The 20,668-nt window shown below is 37.1% G+C and overlaps 1 long non-coding RNA gene across 47 annotated transcripts in view; it reads left to right on the top strand.

The window, feature by feature from the left end:
• The window catches only part of LOC144320990 (uncharacterized), a 369,611-nt gene that overhangs the window by 246,728 nt on the left and 102,215 nt on the right, over window positions 1–20,668 (top strand). For 16 of the 47 annotated variants that reach the window (XR_013386621.1, XR_013386625.1, XR_013386627.1 and 13 more), the window contains 4 exons: window positions 160–225; window positions 645–739; window positions 4,719–4,983; window positions 6,087–6,216. This is a non-coding gene — a long non-coding RNA (uncharacterized LOC144320990). Of the gene's footprint in view, window positions 1–159; window positions 226–560; window positions 740–4,614; window positions 4,984–6,086; window positions 6,217–14,628; window positions 14,835–20,668 lie in introns of those variants that run through there. The other 31 variants (XR_013386617.1, XR_013386616.1, XR_013386615.1 and 28 more) reach the window with 15 other exon arrangements.

Here is a 20,668-nt window from a genome sequence, read left to right on the forward strand (position 1 = left end):
AAATGGTGAGAAATAGGATCGATCAGGACACTTTTGCAAGGTGGCATGTCCTAAAGGGCCAGGGAAAGCATAAGCTGATTTTTGAAAAAGTATAACATGGGGAAGAGGCAAGAAGGCTTTCCACAGCTGTATAAGAACAAGTCATGTCTGTCTTTTCAGAAAAAGGAAAACCCAGCAGGCTGGATTTGAACAGAGGCCTTGCTGAAGACAGCAGGGAAAGAAAAGGTCAGAATGTGTCAAATGTTATGATTAAGGAGTATGAGCTTTATCTGGAGGGGAGCAACTCAGGGGTAATTGCTGGCATTTAAACAGAGGGAGGGGTCATGCAAAGCTCTCTTGCAGGACAATTAATCTGGCAGAGTGTGATGGTTTATACAGAAAAGTGGGACTAGGCCAAGTGGGACTTGGGTCAAGTCAGTAGTTCAAAGCTGAAGTGATAAGGGCTGCAACGTGGGCTGTGGCAGGGATGCCAGGACCATGCAGGGGCCATCCTAAATGCCCTGATGTAGTGTGAGTTCTTACTCCTCACCTTTTCCACTAAACCAAATAATTCCCTCCAGTTCTGTGAGTGCCAGGCCAGGATGGATCTCCCACTCAGTCTGCAGTTGTCCTGCCACCACCTTATTTGCAGTTACTCTTTCCAGCCCAGATTTGCACCACATCTTCTGTTCGTGGAGAATGAAACAGAAGAGACCAGGAGAAGCAGCATGTTCAGCCTGTGGTGGTTACGCAGGAGATGGTGAGTGAACATTTTCATGTTCGTGTATTTTGGCAATGGGAATTCTTCTCCCATTCATCTGCTACGTGAGGAACCCGTTACTCAAGGCATAAACAAAGGCCCTCCTGTCTTGACACTCTGCCCTGGGAAAGAGGGCATCCTCCTCCTACATGGCCTCCACTTTCTCTGTTCTGCTCAGCTTCAGTACTAGGGAGGGGAGAAACACCAGGGGGTGGAGGGAAAAAGCAGGGCTGATATTCTGAGCACCATGGGGGAGAAGACTGCTGAATAATTCACTGATAATGCAAACAGGCTCCAACTGGCAAACAATTCCCTTTCATACAAATGATTTATCTGAAAATTAAAGAGTCTAACTAAAATCAAAATAGCAGTATTAATTTACAGAACTCAGAGTGTGAATTAGAGGAAAACATTTAATATGTATACCAGGAGAGCATTATGGGAATGGAACTAAAATAGTACAATTTAAACTTTTTTTTTTTTTTTTTAAATCTATGGGCAACTGCCATTTACATTCAATTCAACCTGGAAATTAGATTGCAATGATAAATAGATGCTATTAAGGTGTAGATAGTAGGGCCATATTTTGGTCCCCAAGAGCCGCTAATTGAGTTGTTTCTATGATAATGGATAAATGTTGAATGGCTTTTCGCAGAAAGAAAAAAAATAGATTTCCTGTGATCCATTTTATACTCAACCCAAAGTATTGGGCAAAGCCAACTAAAGACATTTAGCATTTATTCAGTCTCTTTAAGTCCCCATCCTAAAGGTAACATTTCAGCCACTTTTCTAAATGATGATAAATTCATGAAACCAAGGTATCCAGAGGATGGAATTATTTTATCAAAGATTTTCCTCACAGAATCGCCGCCTTAAAGTTTTCTGTCAAAGGTGAATGGCCAGGGCAGAATTGAATTATGTTACCTAGGCAAGAGAAGGAAAAGAGACGATAATGTGTGGAAGATTTGATACTATCTCTAATAGGCGTTTCTTTTCCACCACACTTGCTTTATCTATTTTCCAGAAATCAGCCAGAGGGGGTGTGTATGAGGGTGAGGGAAAGCTCACATACATATGCTGCATGCTTAACATGCCTTAAAATCACTTAGGATTTTTTAATTTGGATAATTAGAATTTCTATGAAGTCTTGTTGCCTTCCTGGTTTAGCACAGGGCTGAGAAAAATAAGTAAATATGTATTGTAAAAGGTAATGCAAATTTATATGGTATGTGTGTAGCAGTAAAATAAATTCAAATAAATGGCTTCAAGGTTTCATTTGAGCACCCGTATGAAAATTCAGTAGCTTTCCTGAAACCTTTCCCATCCATTTCTGAATGCAAAATTGGCTCTAGAATTCTCATGCGAAGCAGGCTCCCAAGTGATATTCTTGGCACTTGTACATTTAGCACCTAATGGTATCCAAAAGTGAGACAGCACATGAAAATGAGAAAGTACGGTAAAATAGGTTCAAATAATGGCCACATAAATGAAAATCACAAAAGCTGAGAATTATCCTGCAATTAAAGATAGGAGGGAAATACCTATTTTAGAGAAAAGATTATGATTTTTTAAATTAAAATCATTTTCCTTTTCTCTTCCCTTCATATCTCTCATCATCAGACTATATCAACAAATTATGTTGCCCTGTTGGGGTTATCTGTAGACTCTGGTGTCATGGCCTTTGTTTATGTGCATGGTAAGGTTTGGGTAGTATTGAAAAAGTCTGTTCTGTCTGATTCCCCCAATTATCTACATAACTCTGAGACCCCCTCCTTTATTTTTTACTCACCTTTACAGTCTTTGAACAACAAATTGTCAGTCACACCCATAGGACAGAACACATGGACTGGTCTATTTTTCCACTAGCATTATCTAATATATATTTTTTATTCATTATTTTGTCTTTATTCTCTGATTCCTCCCATCGCAACTGTAATCTTTTTAAGAGATGGTATTTAGAATTGCTTCTTGCATGTAGTAAGTACTAAATAAATACTTGTCATGTCAACTAGTTTTCCTTAGAAAGAGCTGACCCCAGGAAGTTTTCATAATCTTTGTTCATGATTGGCAAAAAAGATCAGTTTCAGCTGCTAACGATTCTGAGAATTGAGTACAACAAATAAGTTAGGAGGGAGGAATAAAGAGTTGAATTTTCTGACTTCCTGGAGCCTCCAATTTTACAGAAAAAAAAAAAAACAAAGTTTAATAGTTAATTATAATTTAAATTTTGAGGGACCCTACAGACTTCTGTGGCATCACTTAGAAATCTTCTGTCTTCATTTTGATGGGGACTATTTTCAAGGCCTGCATAAGAAACTGATAGAAATGAAAGACTACATAGTGTTTTTAATATGTTCTTATTTAAATCTATGACTTTGAAAGAGACAAGATTTGCAGTCACAGTGTGGATGACTCACATCCATAAGTTATAGGCCATGATTTTGATACACTAGGATAAAGCACTCCTGACTAGATAGAAGTGATCATACCATTTTGAAGTTGTTAATGGTCAAGGAATACTAGTAGTAATAGGATAGAGCATAGACATATTTTCTTTCTCAAGAAACACATACACATATTCATATATATTCACACATATATAGACTTAAATAAGCCCATAGATGAGCAACAAGAAAGATAAAATATAGGGAGTAAAAATTGAAAGACTAGATGTGAATTAAAAGATTTTTAACTGTCCTTAAACATTTTCAAGATTATCAAGATACTACAAGGGGGGTACTTTCTATTGTTTCACTCATTCAGTAAATGTGTGTATTGATTCTGTTCACTGCTAGGCCATGTACTCTAGATGATGTAAGTAAAAAAATGCACAAGACAAACACAGCCTCTGCCCACATAAAACCTACATTCTTGTGAGAAGCAGTAAGGACCAAATGGATTGAAATAGAAATAGTGTATAAAATGATAGGGAAGAACAATTAAGCTTAATTTAGAACTGTGATCTTCAGAGATGAAATATATTTCTTGTGAAATACTGAGTTCTCGATCGGTAGAAATATTTGAGTAGAAACTCATCAGTGAATTTAAAGCCATTTTGTGGATAAGCTTATTATATCAGAGGGAGGATATATTTGACAACTCCTAAAATACGTAACAACTCATAAATTCTGCTGTTCAGCATTCAAGGGGCTCACTATCTATGGTAGGACTATTCAGTTTATTACGTATGTGATGTAGCAGTGGGAGAAATTTACAATCAAATTAATTGCCTAAGTAGTACCTAGAAATCCTGGCACCCAGTCTCTCTCCCACCATTATCACAAAATTTATAATATAATTCACAAATTGGCAGGTCTGGTTTTGATTGGCTTTGCAGCAATTTAATCAGCAATCTACATCTCTTCATCACAATTGGTCACACAATTGTAAATGCCCCCGCCTTTGTGATTACTCACTCCTCCAAAAAAAAAAAAAAAAAAAAAAAAAATCGATAAGAAAGTTTTCCATTGGCTTCTTAAAAATATTAGAATTAAGCGGTTTGTGGCAATCATCCAGGACTATGGCATTGGAGTATTTTTTTTTTTATAGTACAGAATTTTAATTGGAACCTATTTAATATGATCGTTGATTTACATTGTTCTTGTACATCTACTTAATTGAGGCCTCTGACAAATGACACCGAGCTTTATTTGTGACAATAGCCAGAGGGATTGTCTGCGTGATGCAGTTTGATAACCCTTAATAAGTGATAAATGTGGTGTCGAGTTGATTTTACATAGCACACCTGGTTCAGCAAACCCACACAGCTGTAAACAGGTGTGAACACTTGTTTACCAGTCTTACTGGCATTTGCTCATTGCAGTCAGCCTCTAGGTTTACTACTGTTGCTAAATGAGTGAAACTTATCTTAATAGCAGTGTTGCCAGTGTCTGTGCTTCCCAGCACTGCTTCCTGTAGAGGAAATCAGCAGGATTGACAAGTGACTGTCTTGCAGTTCATCTCAGTTTGACCTTCCCAGGTTTGGGAACCTGGTTTCCAGGGCACATTATCTGTTTGCTCTGAGGTTTCTGCCAAAGAAGAAAGTCTGTCGTTCCAGCAATACATTTACAACGATCAGACCTTGCTGGAGGAAAGTATTCATGAATTGGAAAACTGCCTGAATTTATCCTGGAAGAAAGTTCAGAGAATGGAAACAAAGAGGATTCTTTTCTCCCTGGAGCATTTTAGAGCATGTTATCCAATAGATTCATCTGGCAAAGTTCAAAATCGATAGCCTCTCCTGGGTAAGTCTTTTCTTTGCAACAATTCTACCTCTCCACCTCCGAGGATCAGGGTGTAGTGTTGGTTATATGAGTGAAACTCTACCTAAGCTTTTAGGGAAAGAAATGTACTCAAAGTGGCTTTGATACCAATTCCTGTAACTGTGTTATAAATGTTGTAGGCATTGAGACGATGTGACAGGATTTGGGTTTTCTTTGACAACTGACACAGCTAGTACACGCTTCTCTTCTGTTGCCGAGGAGGGTTTCCCAGACTTGAATGTGAACTGTAGCTGGGAAAGGTGTCAGTGGAATGGAACACCGAAGCTAGGTCAATTTGTCCTCATTCCAGAGGAGGGTGCACAACAAGCTCCAGTGGAATTGGGTTCGTAAAGTTGGAAGGGATGAAGGGATGAGGAAATAGGGGACAGTGTCCCTAGGAAGGCATAGTTGAGCAGAGCAGTGCGGAGGGACACCATGGGGCTAAGGACAAGCCCTCTCTGCTTGTGACAGTCTTCTGTACAATACATGCAATCATGTAGGCTTCACTAAGAGCAAAAGAACGCTTCCTGCAACCAAGCAAAAAATCAATAAAAAATTTTACCATATTATTAGAGTGTTATGAATAATGAATAACTAAATCAGACAATGATTTGGCAAACCAGAGCTGTCTTCTATTACAAAAAGCACAAAAAGGTTGAATATCTGAGGAGGGAGGCCCTAATAGGAAACCAGGTTTCTTAACCAAATGTAAATTTTATTATCTTTGGGCCAGTTCTTTCTTAGCAATGTTTACTAATCCTTTACGCAGTGTTATTACAATCACCATAGATGATTAAGAAGATCAAATGTTAGAAATGATTTTTAAAAGAACAGTCGCTTGCTTTTGTTCTCCAGCCAAATTTAGCATCCTTTTATGTTCATTATAATTAGTATCTTGGCTCAGATTATAGCCTTGCCTCCCCTGAATGTGTCAGATGCTAGTGTCACTAGTGAAAGAGACAGGCAGGCTTCAGCTTGAACAAACTATATTTGGTGATGGCAAGGTTCTAGTAAAGAAATGACATCGTCTGTTGACTCTTAATTGCAAAATTCCTTACCAAAGTTATTTCTCCTTTATCTTCCAGTTAATGTTGGAGTGTATACACAACGCTCACTTATTATATCAGCAGCAGATCACTCCTTCTCCTTCTGGAAATGACTGCAGTCTCAGCAAGTAGTTAAGCAATTACCAACACCCCAGCATGGCTTTTCCAGGTACTAATTAATCCCTTTTGGAAAGTAACGGCAGAAGGGTCCCATGGGAGTAGGTTGAGATTCTCTTGAACTGAGCAAGTGAAAATCAGATTGGCTTGTAGAAATAGGGAACTTTTAAGCCATAGAACATCTGTAGATTGCACAGTATTTGTGTTGTTGTTGTTATACACATCTTGTAAAAAAAGATGCCAGTATGCATCTTTCTGACTTTTGCACTGGAATGTTTCTTCCTTCTATAGTATTAAATGATGGAAAAATAATGGTAGAATTTTAGTATATTTCTCTTGCTTAATCTAGAATTTAGGGGCCAGAAATAGAGGGTACACCTAAATACATAAAAGAAAAGCCTTTAATGTTAAAGAAAATCATATATATATGTGTGTGATACACACATATATATATCTCCATCCATCCATCTGGCTTCATAAAAGAAAGGTTGTTTGCATTAAAGTAAAATGCAGAGTAGATAAGGGTTTTCTGCCAAGAGACTGAGAAGGGAGTGTCACTATGACACTTAACTTTCCATAAGAGTTCTTATCACTACCACCATGCTTGCCTCTTCTTATTTCTGTTTAAACACCAACTCAATTTTCTTTACTGAGTTCCTTTAAAGTCATCTGAGAAAGCTCAAAATTTTAGCAAAATCCTCATTTGTTGTCACTTAATGGGGTTTCCCATCCTCCAGTCTTCATCTTTATTATGCTTTTACTTCCTGGGAACAGACCATTTAACATTCTAGTCACTGTGACAAACAGTACAAGGAAACCTCTTCCAGTTTCCCTGTGCATCTATTCCTCCCAGTTCTAGATCAGTTTCTAGCTGAGAATTAAGGCTTATCTACATCATATTAAGAATAAAGAAAATGAATAAATCTCTTGAGCTGAGATGACTAGCCCCTAAGAAAAGGAAAGAAACTTTATTAAAGAACCCTTTCATTCATGCACTGCTTCAACCAAAAAATAATCAAAGGAATTATGTAAATGTGCCAGAATAGAATCGTACATGCAACATTGAACCAGTTCCAAATCACTTTGAAGAGAACATGAGATCAGACTCTGTGGGGAAATAAATATGAGCAAAGACATTTAAAATTAACATATAAGAACTCGACTGATTACATAGTTTATGACTGCATTAAGTAAACCCAATCTTAGCCAACCTCAAATTAGAGGTTGGGAGGACTTAGCTGAATTGTCTGTGTAGGGGTAAATTATATGCCACCCCTACATATAATTTATTCATGTGAGTTATTTTAGGCTGATTATTTTTAAGATACAGAAGGCTCAGAAAGAACCTTTGACCTTCCCTGTAACTGCCCAAAATAATTTAGATAGAATACCTGCCCCAGAAAGGGCTCACCATAGATAAGTACAGCATAATCTGAACTAGACATGATAGGCAGGAGATTAGCAAAGGCTGGTCATGAAAATTTCTGTGTCCCATTGTGTCTGTATGACCTACCAAACATTTATTCTTTTTCATTTTCCTGTGAATTGTCTGCCTCCTCTTTTAAGTCCCAAACCTCTGACCCCTTCTTCTTAGCTCTGGAAAGTGTATAAGCCTCACTTGTCGGGAACCCCGGGTAGCTCAGTGGTTTAGCGCTGCCTTCAGCCCAGGGTGTGATCCTGGAGACCTGGGATCAAGTCCCATGTCAGGCTCCCTACATGGAGCCTACTTCTCCCTCTGCCTGTGTCCATGCCTCTCTTTCTCTTTGTCTCTTATGAATAAAAAAATAAGATCTTAAAAAAAAAAAAAAAAGCCTTAATTATCTGCTTGGTGGGCCTCATATTTTTTTATGGAACCCAATACATACGTAATTACATTTGATTTTCTTTCTTTTTTTAAAAGATTTTATTTATTTATTCATGAAACACACACACACACACACACACAGAGGCAGAGATACAGGCAGAGGGAGAAGCAGGCTCCATGCAGGGAGCCAGATGTGGGACTCGATCCTGGGTCTCCAGGATCAGGCCCTGGGCTGAAGGCAGTGCTAAACTGCTAAGTGAACCGGGCTGCCCTAAATTTGATTTTCTTCTGTTAATCTCTCTCATGTCAATTTAATTCTAAGATGAGCCAAAGAAACTTAAAGGGTAAGAGAAAAATTTTATCTCCCCAACATCTAGTAGGGCATGGATAATTCTGAAAATATATAATCTTTTATCTACAAAAATAATTCTTATTAAACAATCCTCATCATTTATTTGTATTATCTTAATTTCATTTACACAATAACCCGATGAGACAGATTTATTATTATTTTAATTTTTACAGATCAAGAAACTTAATTACAAGAAAGCTAGGTAATAAGTCAGGTTATAAAGCTGTTCAGAGCATATGTTTTTAACCACTATGCTATAAGAGTTAAGAGATTTTCAGAATATTAAGACTAGGAGATATTTTGGGCCTTAATTTGGCATTTTTCTACAAATTACACAAAGCTGAACCTGGCATGTTAATGACTTGCCTATGATTGTGTAAATAGCTATACCTCCTGGCTCCTAGCCCAAAATAACAGCTTTAGCAATATGATTTCACTCATTTACCTATTCACATGGTTAAGTGTTGTGATAGTCCATGGTTTTGGTTACTCTGTACTAAGACACATATACTCTCTCTGCTCCCAAAGTAAAGTTTCCACTGGTATTTTCTGTGCATATTTTTAGAAAAGATAATTCTGTGACTAACAATCTTTTTTTTTCTGATTTGAATAAATTGAACCTCATTATGTGAGTGAGTCACATTTTGCAGAGACTAACACTATTTGAAGCTCTGACTCCCATTTGCCTTGAAATCTTTATATAGAGGAGTAAGACCTTATCTATAGCATTTATCAAACAGGCTCTCTTCCCCATTTCACCCTGCTAAGTCCCCAGCATTTGAACCTTTTTCTCCCAAATTTTTGTAGGTCTCAGATAGACCTTAGAAGTGGCTTATAATCAGATAGAATAGTAAATGCCAACTGAAGAATAAAAAGTTCCAGAATATCTGTCCCCCTTTTCCCTGCTAAAATTAAAAGTTCAATAGTATTTCTCCTCTTAGGTTAAAAAGAAGAAAAAAAAAATGCTTGATCAAACATTCTCAAAAAGTTAATATTGGTAGCACTTAATAGCATTTGTATGCTTTTTATTTCTGTTCTTCCACTAAGAAATCTCAGAACTTTCAATAATTTTTGATGTGTGATGTGTGATATCATCTATTGACAATTACGAGAATTATGTATCCTTCTTAATATAGTATATACTCACTCAGAACTGATGGAATCAATCATATACTAATTAGGTCACTAAATAATTTATTTTTTTATTTCTCACAGGATACTGTATTAGTCAGGAAAGACTGGATTTTGCCAAAGTAACAAATTATCCTCCAGATCCCATTATGTTCTTACCACAAATCTAAAGCATGTTTTGGAAGTGGAGGGTGGCTTTGTTCCATGTAAGACACTCAGAAAGTTGGGCACTTGGAGGTTTTGCCACCTTAGAATACTGCCAACATGTGCCTTCCAGATTGGCTGAGGCAGAAGGAAAGAAAATGAGAAAAATACACACCCCACCCTAAATTACCTCAGACTGAAAATAGCATGTAGTAGTTCTCACATCCCATTGCTAGATGACTCATGTGGTCTTAACTAACAGCAAAGAGGACTAAAGAATAGAAGGAGACACATGACCTATTTGGCACACAGTAGAGTTGTTTTCATTGGCAACTGTGTAATGGCCAAAAGCATAGGCTTTGGAGCCTAACAAGTTTGGTTACATTGATCGTGGACTCTGCTGTTTACCCATCTGGGTAAATTTCATAATCCCTATTTCATCTTCTAGAAATGGAGATAACAATGTTATGTTCTTCACAGAGTTTTTATGCTCTTAAATGGAATGATACACATAATAGTGTTTAGCATAAGATTATGTTACATAATAAGAATTCTGTAATATTCTCCAATTAAAAAAAAATCTGACAAATATTTAGGATCACCCACTTGAGAGCTAAGGACTTGAGAAAGGAGACAAAGGAAGTAAGTCACCTGCCATCATGGAAATATTGATAAATCAGAGAAGAAAGGCATCCTTATAGATTTAAAACTTGTATCTAAAGGCTTATTTTACTCCAATAGCTTTTGAAGGTTTCTCATCAAAAGAATAAAAAAAAATGTTAACTTGCTTCAAAGGGTGAAAGTAACAAAACAGAAAGCTCCTTATGCATGTTTAAGAAGAGCAACAGGCTCTGAAACAAGGCTTCTTGTGCTCAGGAAAAAAATCCTAAATTCATAAAAGTGAAGATATGAAAGGGTCTCCCTTTCTGTAATTGAACTCTTTTCATATGGGGAATGTGAGAAGTAGGTGGCATTTATTGGTGTGCTAGAAAAAAAGATGAACTTTTTCATTTGCAAAAGTGTCAGGTAAGTTTGTCTCACATGCTGATGAATTGTATAGTTATTAATAATAAAATTTAGTGCTGTCAGAAATCTGCTTCTGATGATGGGGACTTTTTTGAATCTCATCACAATTCAAGGCTGAGTTGTTGACCCTAAACTCAGTTCTCCCATTCTAAAAAGCAAACCAAAACCAAAACATAATAATAATAATAACAAGAAGAAAAATAATCAGAAGAAGAAGAAGAAGAAGAAGTAAAAATAGAGTGGGAGAAGAATGACAGCTCTGGAACTATGATGTTTCCTAGGTCTGTATAGATTGAGTTATACAAACCTTATAATTAGCCTTTAGAAGAAAATCCAGGTCAAAATTTAGTCCAATTAACCTCTTGAGTGTCTCATTAATCAAAACCTGCTTAAGGTGATTTCCTTATTCTAAGCACCACGTGATGTGAAATACTCTATTTATAAATCCCCCCTGTTCACTTGAACAATGTCATAGCAGTAAGTTTGTGTCTGTTTTTTGTTTTTGTTTCCTTTTATTTGGTTGGTTTTGGCTTTGTGTATCTCTTTGCTTTATCTTTCCAGATGTTTATGAGGAGAGAATTACCTACCCTTTTCATGGTGTGTACCTTTCCACTTACTAGCCCACTGCTTTAGGAAATATGAGATACATACAAAAAGAGAAGTTAGTTTAAATTTAAAATGTGTAAGTCATGGTAGACAAGCAGCTCAGAGATTGTATCAATGCTATTACAGTCTCTGACAGATTTGGAGAAAGAAAGAAAAAAAAAAAAAGAATCAGATCAGGACAGTTTGAAATCTCTTGCTTCCATTCTGCCCTAACATATATTCAGTTAGATATGACTGAAACAGTAATTGCAGAAGTTTCTCAATCTGTCCATCATTTTCCTCAACAGTAGCCACAAGGATAAAAATGACTCATCTATAGGTCATGATAATTTTGAAGGAAAATGTGTTATGGTGCACTGTGGGTAAAATATGCAAATTACCAAGACAGCAGAGATAATTAAATTTTCTCAAATCAGAATAAAATGACCTTCTTTGATTGAACCCCTTTTTCGAGGGAGACACCACCTCACCGCATTCATTGTTATAAGAGCCTGCCTTGTAATAAAGTCAAGCTTGACAGATGAGGAGATTAGGAAGCCTGAGGATTTATAATAGAAAAAAAATGAACAAATAAATTGAGGCAGAGAAGATGGTAGGTTTGTGATGTATGCCACCTTTCCTCTATATTATTTCAGTTGTTTTGATAATTCATAGATGCTGTTAATTAAATTTAGCAAGGAATAGTGTAAAAGTAAGCAAAGTTAAGTCAGAAGAAGTGATAATGCTTATTAACCAGAGGGAGACCTGTGATAATATTTACACTTTTAATGAAAACAGGTGTGCTTTTATTTTTTTTCAACTCACATTTCAGTATGATTTGACATCTACTGAAATGTTGGGAAATTCAGAAGGACTCCATGAATATTTGTTGAATCAATGGCTAAATAAAAGGATAAAATAAGTCATTATATTGATTCTATTTCCCATTTAGACTGTAGGTAAATGCCTTTACAATATTTTGCCCTTACAATATTAGTCACCAACCTAATGCCACTCAACGTATTATTTTTCTTTAAACTAGATAGATGTGTCAGTGAATTATTGGGCTTGGATAATTTAAAATGAAGATTGAAATTTTATTTGATTTCATTTGTATACTAAATATTTTAAAATCAGTCATTTGCCTATGTTGCCTACAGTGTTGATTCTCTTAGTTTTAAGGTATAACTAGAAGTGATGTGTTTGCACACATGTGAGTTTGCAGGTGCATGTGTGTACTCCTATGGATGCACGGGTGCATGCATGGTTTCCCTGACAGGATGTCTTTTTAGTTGGCAAAGCTTTTTGCTGCTGGGCAATCCTACCTGCACTGTAATCAGGAGATTAATTTGGCTTTTAATGTCAGCAATATGACTGTGAAATGAGCTTTGGGTTATAAATCAGTGTTCATATGCAGAACCACCAATTAGAAGATCTGTGACTTTGAGACAGTAATTTTATTTCTTTGGGTCTTGTTTTTCTTCTAAAAAATAAGGACGTAATCTTTATTTACTCTCAGTACTGTCCACAGCTCTAAATTTAGGTTCTAAACAGCTATAAGATATGTGAAACATTCTCTAAATTAGTCACTAAGATTTCACTCAGTTTATTTGAGGAACAATTCTACTGAATCTAAGAAGACATCTCCTCCTACACCCAGTGTTTTGCAAATGAAGATACTGGGGGCAAGACTCTGTAGTGACTCTGTACAAAGTAGGGAATCTTCCTCTGTCACCCCATATGGCAATAGTTGCAACCTCCCAAACCTAGCTTTCCTTTTAGAACTTCTTTCCAAAAATATAGTAGGAAACCTTCCCTAATTCAAAACAACATCAGCACTAACAACAAATCCAGGAAAACAAAAAACAAAAAACCCTCAGCATCTGATCATGTAAACTAAATGTCAAGACAAATCAAGAAAGGGTCTGTAGAAAGTTCTACTTACCATGAACATTTCAGTGTCTTTTTTTACATACAACTTCCTCTCCTTTCCTATAGATATCATAACTTGGGCACCATGGTAGTGGTATTTCACCTCTATTTGTACTGTGCTCTCCCATATCTACCAATTTGTTTTCTCCCCGAACAGCTCACTTTTCTCAGTGCAAATTCAGCTCTTTAGCCAGAAATAACCACTAAACTTCATAGAATTCCATTTAGCTGGGAACACCTTGACACGATGCACAGACATCCTGAGAACTAGCCTTTTCCTAGTTTTCCGAACATCATAACCTGCTCAGTTCCACCTACCTGTGTCATTCCTTCTCTCCACTACTAGATCTTTAGTATACTCTTCTTTAGTATATTTTTCTTAGTCTCCATCTTTAAAGGGCTTGCCTTTCTCTTATGCTAATTTCCTTTTCCTTCTCCAGTCTCAATCATATTACACAGTTACCCTTTCTTATTGAAATTACATTTCATCTTTATTTTGTTCTTTTTAATTCACTCCATTATGCCCACTTAGCCCCAATCACATTTATCCTATTTTCTAGTCCCTTGCCACTGATCTGTGCTGCAGATTCCCAGCGGTGTGTGTCCAGCCTGAGTCCAACCTGAATTAAGTTAGTTCTGCCTGATTTGATTTTGAGCATCAATATATTCTTATTAAAAGAGATGTATTTTAGGGGTGGTGGGGCAGAGAGAGAGAGACTCGAAGCAGACTCCCTGCTGAGCATGGAGTCCTGGAGCTCTAAGCTCAAAGCTTGGCTCCATCCCAGGACTCTTGAGATCATGACTGAGCAGAAACCGATAGTCAGATGCTTAACCTACAGAGCCACCCAGGCTCCCCGAGCTTGAATGTATTCTTTTTGGTGAAGTTTATGACATTGTATCATAAAGAAGAGAGGCCACCTAATAAACAAATTAGTAAAAAGGAACTTAATCCCATTTCTTTCTTTCTAAGGTGTTAACACACAGTTAGTCCTGGATAATGTCATTATAAATATATTCTGATGAGTATAAATTGAACACTTAATTTGCCATTGATATTGATAATTTTAAAAGTATGTAATTCCTTGAAGGCAAGGTCCAGGTATTATCTTTATAACCGCAAAAATGTAAACTAACTGGATTATCAGACAATTCATATATTCTGTCTTCAGTGTATCTTGGGTAGTTGAATCTGTCTTCTTCACTTAGTAGAGTCATGATGACTTTAAAAATTTACCAATCCTGATTCAGTAATGATCCTACCTAATAATTTCCGTTATTGAGCTCTTATGCCGAGTGGTTTTCTAAGCACTTGTAGAAAACTGACTTACTGCTTACCATTTTCCTGGTCCTTTTACCTCTACAGTTCCCACCTAAACTTGCTGTGTGACTAAATTATAACAATTAGAATGTTATTGAAAATGATGTATACACCTCCAAACCCTGGACTCAAAAGTCTCCAGTGCATTTCTTTCTTTTTTTTTTTTTTCCAGTGCATTTCTCCATATATTCTCTCTCTTCTTTTTTGGTCAGTGAGATGCAGAAAAGAAAGGATGGGCCTTGAAGACCTGAGATGGCAGAGCCACTAGATGACAGAGCCACTGATTGAATGCTTAGAGCAGATCCACCCCACTCCCCAACATGCATTGTTCAATAATGTGAATGAAAAATAAACCTATGCCACTAGAAGGTCTGGTTGATTTGTAAGAGCAGTTGACCTACTCTAAACTCAACACTTTAATATATTAAGTCATTTGAGTGACATACCAAGACTTTGAGGGAGGATTAAATTTAGGGAAAGCTGAGTAATTCCTGGAAGGACGTGAATATGCTAATCATAAACAGAAGCAAATGAAGCATTCCCCTTGTAGAGAGACTAATATCTACAGTTGACCCTTGAACAACATGGGGGTTTGGGTGCTGGTTCCTCATGCAGTCAAACATCATGTATAACCTGACTCCCCCAAAACTTAACTACTAATAGCCTACTATTGACTGGAAGCTTACCAACAATATAAGCAGTGGATTATCACATATTCTGTATGTTATATGTATTATATACCATATTCTTACAATAAAGTAAGCTAGAGAAAAGCAAATGTTATTAAGAAAATCCTAAGGAAGAGAAAATGTCTTTACAGTACTGCACTCTATTTATCAATGCCATAAATGTATATATTTACTGGAAAGAATCCTCAAAGAAATGAACCTGTGTAGTTCAAAACTGTGTTAGGTACTTGCAAATTTTTAAATTATGCCACTTATGGCATAGCATCTGATTCACAGCAGGTTCAACGACAAAACTAAGTTGTAAGTGCATAAAGTAGCCCTTAGAAGGGAAAAAAGTATCAGGTCTGGTGTCAGACAGACTCCTGTTTAAACACTGACTCTTACTTCTTTGTCCTATGACCTCCTGTGTCCTTCTGAAGATAACAAGAGTAATATTACCATAGCAATGGTCCCTCTTCTCTCATGCACTTACAATCATAGAATACTTAATATTCTAGAGAGGTCAGTAAATCATTGCAAATCATAGACATTATGGAAAAATTAAGTATATGTTTCACTTGAGGAAAATATTAGTTCCTCAAAGTTTTTGCTTTGTGGAATTAGGGATGGAGTTTTGAAAAGAAAGTTGCTTAAAAAGGTTGCAAAGTTAAGATATTTTTTAGGAGTTTGTTGTTGGAAGTGTTTTCTATTTTGTTTTTTTATTATTAAAATCTCTGCATATGGCATTAAGACCAGGAAAATCAGGGGGATCCCTGGGTGGCTCAGTGGTTAATGCCTGCCTTCGGCCCGGGGCGTGGTCCTGGAGTCTCAGGATCAAGTCCCACATCGGTCTTCCTGCATGGAGCCTGCTTCTCCCTCTGCCTGTGTCTCTGCCTCTCTCTCTGTCTCTCATGATTAAATAAATAAAATCTTAAAAAAAAAAAAAAAAAAAGACCAGGAAAATCATTGGTAGACTCACTTGTGATGATTATTGATGAAAACTAGTTTTCTCTCGGTGGTTATTGCATATCCTTAGCAATTAGGAAAAGAATATACATAATATAAATTAAGGAAACTAGCTTAGCCATGATCATTTATTGCCTTTCTGGACTTAGTATCCTTCACATTAATTTAAGTGATGTTATTTGTTGTATTAACTTTTTTCTCAAACATCTCTGAAAAAAAAAAAAAAGCTTATCTTGTGTATTATATTTATTCAACAAACTTAATTTTATTTTTGAGTATGTATTACTAAATATATAGTACCAAGAAGCTGTGTAGACTCCGAAGTAATAAACAGAACCTATAGGATGTGTGTGTGTGTGTGTGTGTGTGTGTGTGTGTGTAGAGAGAGAGAGAGAGAGTGGGAGGGAGACAGATTTAGTATAAGGAATTGGTTCAAATGACTGTGGAGACTGGCAAGTCCAGATCTAAGCAGGTAAGCCAGTGGTTCAGATGAGGTCTGAAGTCAGTTGACTGGAAAATTCTTTCTTGCTCAGAGGCAGATCTTTTTGTTCTATGATGGTCTTGAGCTGATTGGGTGAGGCCTACTCACGTGATAGAGGGCAGTCCTTTTACTCAATGTTCCCTGATTTAAATGTTAATCTCACCCAAAAAAAAAACAAGTTGACATGTGAGAGTAACTATCAAAAAGTGCCATGAGATTTTATACTTTAAACAGTCAGGGCCAGACTAATTCTACACTTCTCTATTCTTTCCCTTTAACTCTGGAAGTCTTTGCCTCAGTATTGAGACTTTAATAGCCCTCTCGATATGTCAGGATCTAGGGTAGGAGTGGCTTACACCCATTTGAAAGAACCCCATCATTTCCACTGACCTGGCCTGGAGGAGACACCCTAATCCCCATACTTGTACCCCATAGTATTTTTTTTTTTAATTTTTATTTTATTTATGATAGTCGCACAGAGAGAGAGAGAGAAGCAGAGACACAGGCAGAGGGAGAAGCAGGCTCCATGCACCGGGAGCCTGACGTGGGATTCGATCCCGGGTCTCCAGGATCGCGCCCTGGGCCAAAGGCAGGCGCCAAACCGCTGCGCCACCCAGGGATCCCATATTTTTATTTCTGTTACTAAAAGTCCCTCTTTATTGTGACTGGCTGTGGAGTCCAGCTCTAACTTCTATCTTTGTTGCCAAGTTGTTTTGAAATTTGCTGAATGCCACAGTCTCTTCTTGAAGATTAAGGTTTTAGCAGGTATTCTTGCATAGACTCAATGCCATAGTTTTCAGCTTAGCTGTGACAGCATCCAATCAACCCAATGCCAGGCATGTCACATGAAAACTTCCTGTTTGTTTTCTAAATCTCATCAATGCTTTTCTCTGTTTGCTGGGGGAAAAAAAGTTCTAATCTTTGGTAGGCCATTATAAAATGTTTACTTAAATTTCCTCTGTGAACTCCTTCATCTCCTCTAGACCTAAGAATCATACATAAAACTCTCAATGGATAGACTTCAGAATTATACACAAAACTCAACCAATAGACTGATCAGACCATCTGCCCTAGCCTGCTTATCTTGTCCCTCCACCCCCACCAAAATCACGTATTTCTATGTTCTTCCTTCCCTTCTTTATCCAGCCTACTGCCATATCTCCCCCAATTTAATTCCCCTTATCTTTATGGCCTAACACATTCTTGTGTCATTTAGCGTCCCTACCCCCTTGTGTTACTTAACCTGACATGTCCATGTCTTGTATATGCACTTAATCATACATTCCCTGGGGCAAATATTCTTGCTACCACAATATGAAATCCCACTTTTTCCAGGCAGATCTGAACACAGCCTCATAATCCTTTTAAGAGCAATCAGGATTGGGGGATCCCTGGGTGGCTCAGCGGTTTAGTGCCTGCCTTTGGCCCAGGGCGCGATCCTGGAGTCCTGGGATCGAGTCCCACTTTGGGCTCCCAGCATGGAGCCTGCTTCTGCCTCCTCCAATGTCTCTGCCTTTCTCTCTCTCTCCCTCTCTCTATGTCTACCGTAAATAAATAAACAAATAAAATCTTAAAAAAAAAAAGAGCTATCAGGATTATATTTGTCTCACCATTGAAGATGAGAACACTGAAAGTGTTCATCAAACTAGTTGGTGAATTCTAAATAACATACTAAATTAACACTGGGAATGTTGTTCCTTGTTGACCTGGCTTTAAGAATTTATAATTTCACATATTAGTTCATTGAATCTCTCTAAGCAAACAAACATTTACAGACTTCTAAAATAAATAAATAAATAAATAAATAAATAAATAAATAAATAAATAAATAAACCTTCTACTGTTAACTAGTTAATGTTCAAAACAAATAAATTGGTGAAAACTAACCTGGGCTTCACAGGTAATATGTTGAGCAAGATACTGGAAAAACAAAAACAAAACTATCATTGGTTTTAAATGGAGTGGGTGGGGGACAAGCAAGATCTAATTCAAAGGCTGGGACTACTCACCTTATGCCTCCTTATTTTACCATCACAAATTAAGAACCATGCATGTTGCATGGCTATTTATAGAAGAATCTCTTTTGATAGGGATCTGTTTCAGTCAAGATACGATCTGAATAATGTGACTGACTTCGCATCATCTACCATGATATCCTTTTGAATCAAGAATGCTCAGCTGTGAGAATTTCCTGTCTTGGGACCGAAGCATCAAGATAGAGAGTATAAAGATTGCCACATCCTTCTCTTCTCCTTTCTTTATCAAGCTTGCTTATCATGAGAGCCCAATTTAATTAGGCCATGTAAATGGAAATTTTACTGACATATAGGAAAGTGCCTGAATCATAACTCAACAAATTTCCAAAACAATTTGTTTAAGAAAACTACATCAAGAAATGGAACATGGTGAGTATTCTGAAAGTTCTCTGACTCCTTCTAATTACTAGTCCCCCAAAATACTTAGTATCTTGATTTCTGACAAAATTGATTTATTTTGCCCATTTTTGTATTCAACATATACATTATAAACATACTACATTATATAAGTTTATTGTGCCTTACATTAATGGTTTACAGACCTTTAGTGCCTTTATTCTTTTGCTCAACCATTAAGTTTATAAGAGCCATTCATACTGTTGAATGTATTTGTAGATTACTCATTCCCATTGCTGTATGATATTTCCCGGTGTGAGTATATCATTATTTATTGATCCATTCTGTTGATGGGTATTTGGGTAGTTTCCAGCTTGGAGTTATTACAAATGATGTTGCTATAAACATTTTGTCCATTATTTGGGCGAACATATATAATATTTCTGAAGGCAGGTTGGGTTTCCCAAGATTTTAATTCTTCTGAATAATTCGAAGAAACTTCAAAACATTAAAAATAAAACCTATCTTGACTATATATCTCCTCTATATTTGCCTCATTCTTCTAGTCTCATTAAGAGCAAATATCCTAGGGAGTTAAACTCTCATTTTTTCTTGAATCCTCTTCCAGCTAAAGCAAAGGCTCAGATTGCTGCATTGGGCTCACAGAGATCTTTCAGTAATAATTTCAAGGATATAGGTAATCTAGTGGTGCAGGTGAAGCTGAGTATCTCTTGATGTCCTTCCCAGCAGTGTTAGGTGCACTCTCTTGCCTAGGTCAAAAGAACTGATCTCTAATTGACATGGATAGTTTCTTACACAGCAGGGAAGATTTAGGTAATAAATATCTCTCCATTCTATACTTAAATAGTTACATAGTTTATGTGATATTTTCCAGGAACCTATGCCTCATAAATCTATAAATCAATGATATTCTACTAAAATAATTTCATGAATAAGAACTCTCCTCCAGTCCCATTAGTTTATTTGCTGTGAAGTGCAAACTGGAGTCATCTGTGTTCATTCTCTCCTAAAAACATTACCCAGGTAAAGGTACACAAATAGACCGCAAGCCAGCTGCTTAATCCCTCAACATACTGCAAGTAGGTGTTTATCCACATCTACTTGTCAAGGCCATCAATGAAACCTATATATTTTTTTAAAAATTTTATTTTTTAATATTATTTTATTTTATTTATTTATTCATGAGAGAGAGAAAGAGAGGCAGAGACACAGGCAGAGGGAGAAACAGGCTCCATGCAGGAAGCCCAACGTTGGACTTGATCCTGGGTCCCCAGGATCACACCCTGGGCCCAAGGCGGTGCTAAACTGCTGAAGCATCCAGGCTGCCCAAGATTTTATTTTTTATTTGTGAGAGAGGGACAGCACAAGTGTGTGTGTGTGGGGGGGGGGCGGGGGTAGGGGGATAGAGCAGAGAGAGGGAGATGGAGGAGAAGCAGACTCCCTGCTGAGCAAGGAGCCAGGCATGATTCTTGATCTCAGGACCCCAGGGATCATGACCTGAGCCCAAGGTAGATGTTAACTGCCTGAGCCACCCAGGTGCCCTGAAACTTATATGTTCAGTTCTAGGTCCCCTTCTGACTCCAGCAGCTGAACTCGGCATAGTTGATTACTTATCCTTCCTAATGTACTTTCCTCATTTGACTTCTGGGCAGCGTTTCTATTTTTCCTGTACTCCTCTTCTTTTTTTTTTTTTTTTTTTAAGAT

The sequence above is a fragment of the Canis aureus genome, chromosome 9 (assembly GCF_053574225.1).
Source record: "Canis aureus isolate CA01 chromosome 9, VMU_Caureus_v.1.0, whole genome shotgun sequence".
Lineage (NCBI taxonomy): Eukaryota > Metazoa > Chordata > Mammalia > Carnivora > Canidae > Canis > Canis aureus.